General features: G+C 36.8%; 1 long non-coding RNA gene across 1 annotated transcript; it reads left to right on the top strand.

Annotated features, from left to right (window-relative positions):
- Nucleotides 1-2,615, top strand: LOC113072310 (uncharacterized). Its single transcript, XR_003280280.1, has 3 exons — nt 1-281; nt 1,810-2,491; nt 2,577-2,615. It is a non-coding gene; the product is annotated as an uncharacterized LOC113072310 (long non-coding RNA).
- The last annotated feature ends 223 nt before the right edge of the window (nt 2,616-2,838 follow it).

Raw genomic sequence — 2,838 nt, 5'->3', positions numbered from 1 at the left:
AAAGAGCCTTTGTGTGTGATGTCATATACATTGCTTTGATTTTTAGGGATTACCGGTAAACCAATAAACTACTTTGACTAGTGACTTTAACCATTTGTTTTATTAATGTTTATTCATAATGCAATTTATTCTGCTTACCTGACTCATGCAGACTTCTGTCTTGATGTTTGGCTGTGGTCCCCCCATCATTCACTCTTCGGCAACCGGTCTATTTATGGAGACCACCATGATCTAATCTATACCGATCTAGTTGTCTCTTCTCCCACAAACTCCACTTTCAAGTATGTTTTTTCTTTGTTGTTGTTGTTGTTTTTTCAACAACGTTGACTGTATTTTTGTATGCCAAAACTAGGGCTGCACGATATTGAAGAAAAATGCATTATGCGATTGTGATAACTTGTAATAACTGATAATATTCAATAATGCTTAAAGTGTGTAGGTATATTTAAAATCTGAAAACTCTAAATCACGTTAATGTTTCACATTATTTTTGTGAGAAGAAAGCATAACCACAACTTCTAAACAGCTGTGCTTACTGTAGCTTTACATAGAAAGTGCCTTTTTAACATAAGTGTAAAGCAGGGGGTTCAGGGTTTCAGGTAGGCCCAGATTAGATTTAACAGCAAAAACTAATCAAATGTAAAAATTAAACGCTGCTTAGTCTTCACTATATGAATTAAATACACTGATTTTTATTAAAAGTCCCCCTGTAGTCAATTATTGTATCCCTTAAAACTTATCTTTGATCATCAAAGTGACATATTTAAATGTTTTTCTTGTGAAAATAATCTTCTCATGCCTTAAAATAGATTGAATGTAACTCTACACCCTTGCCTCATTTGTTAAACTATGAATATGTAAATATGGGTGCATGGCAAAATTTGGGTGAAGACCTTTCTCCCACTTTCCACCACCAAACCTCTTCCTACATGTAAACAGTTGTAAAGCGCACTATATTTGCCATTATTTTAATCATCAAAATGTTTTAGGTTAATTTGATAAAATACCACATTTTATTTTCTTTATATATATCAAAAAGTCAAGTTATTCCACACTATTTCCAGTCATCTTCAAAGAATGCAAATTGAAGAACAAATTTTTTGGAATATAGGATATGCAATACACCATGAATAAATCTATTCTTATAAAATAAAGTTTGTCCAGAGTTGAACAATCAGAGTCATTTTGCCTCATCTTCCTCTTGACAATAGCCCATAGATTCTCTCTGGGGTTCAGGTCTGATGAGTTTGCTTGCCAGTCAAGCACACCAACACCATGGTAATTTAACCAAATTTTGGTGCTTTTGGCAGTGTGGGCGTAGTTGGGAGTAACAACTGCATCTACTCTGGGTTCTCTAAACAACAACTTTCAATAGTGTTTCGAATGCTGTTTGTATGCATAGGTAACTGAAGTCAAGTAGTATTCAATTTGTGATTATTACCTCTTACTATAGCAACAGCGATTAAAGAATTATCAAAGATGGCGACAGCCATACTACTAAAAGTCTTATCACAATTGACATGACAAGAGTCCAGTCAAGGCATGACTTCATCTGTTAAATCTAAACCAGCAGCATCTTTTATAACTGGAGTAGATTGGATTATTTAAGTCACACACAGAACACAAAAAAGGAGCAGAGAAAATACTTAAATTTTGTTTGTGGTATGCCCTGTCAGATGCTTTGATAGATGCGTGTGGACTTGAATAATTGAAGAGAACAGGAGCGCAATCATTTTGACTAATATTTATATTTTGGTAAAATATTTATTTTAAATGTAGGATTCATATTCTACATATTTTTTTTTACAGGAGTACAGAAGTGTCAACATGAGCTCCTGACCTCTCTGTGGCTCAGCTGTTTTAGGACTTTTTCAGAACTACATCTTTTTTGGTCACCACAATCAGGATGTTCAGTGGGGATTCATCGCTGGATTCCACCTATGGAAAAGTTTAGGTTGGGAGTGTGTTGTCATACCAGCAGAAACAACCTGCATCATTACTCACCATCATGATGCCCCATCACCACCACATCTACCACTTATTGGTTACAGCCTTGATACATCTGTCTGCTTGTTTGTCCATAGCGAACATATTTGTTTTTGTATGTAACCAACACACTTGTACAGGAAATGTAACACGTTATATATATATATATATATATGTGTAACCGGCAGAGTAATCGCTGTCTGGTTGAAGTTTGTCCCTCTGCAGCTACGGTTACCCCCTGACGTCACTCAGCTAGCCGTGAGTGGCTAAACAACTCATTTGTGTCTGGCCAGTTGCTATAAAATCGTCTGCCTGTTGAGCTTAGAGATATTCTCTGATGCACGATACGTTTTCAGTCCTGTTGCTGCTTGGGTATGTGGTTCTCCTGTGTCAAAGTGTTTTACTGATTGCCAGACGCTTCCGGGTAATCGCGCTGTGTATTGCTGAAGGTCCTGGGCAAAGCACACGCCGGGTAGCTTTACCACAATTTACTAGCATCAAGAAGGTATTATTTGTGTATTTTATTGTTAACTATAATGTGGGTGTCGTTGTTGGGATATATGCTTTTTAATGCACACATTTGCATACAGGTCTGGGGCAAAGTACCCGCCGTGTAGCTGTAACGTTACGGCATTCACTAAATTCCAGGGGTTTCATTACCACGACGTAAAATGGGCGTTTCTGCAGGTCTTGGTAAAACGCCCTCTTTCATAAAAAAAGGTCACCGATCATGCGCAGAATGCGTTTTTTTTTTTTTTTTTTTTTTTTTGCGCGGGCATTTTTTTATCCTAGGATCAACTCAGATGGATAACGAAGGATAAATACAATCATACCTATGATGGACAAAACAGT

Source organism: Carassius auratus, unplaced genomic scaffold (genome assembly GCF_003368295.1).
Source record: "Carassius auratus strain Wakin unplaced genomic scaffold, ASM336829v1 scaf_tig00008769, whole genome shotgun sequence".
NCBI lineage: Eukaryota > Metazoa > Chordata > Actinopteri > Cypriniformes > Cyprinidae > Carassius > Carassius auratus.
This window is presented reverse-complemented; position numbering and strand designations above follow the sequence as displayed.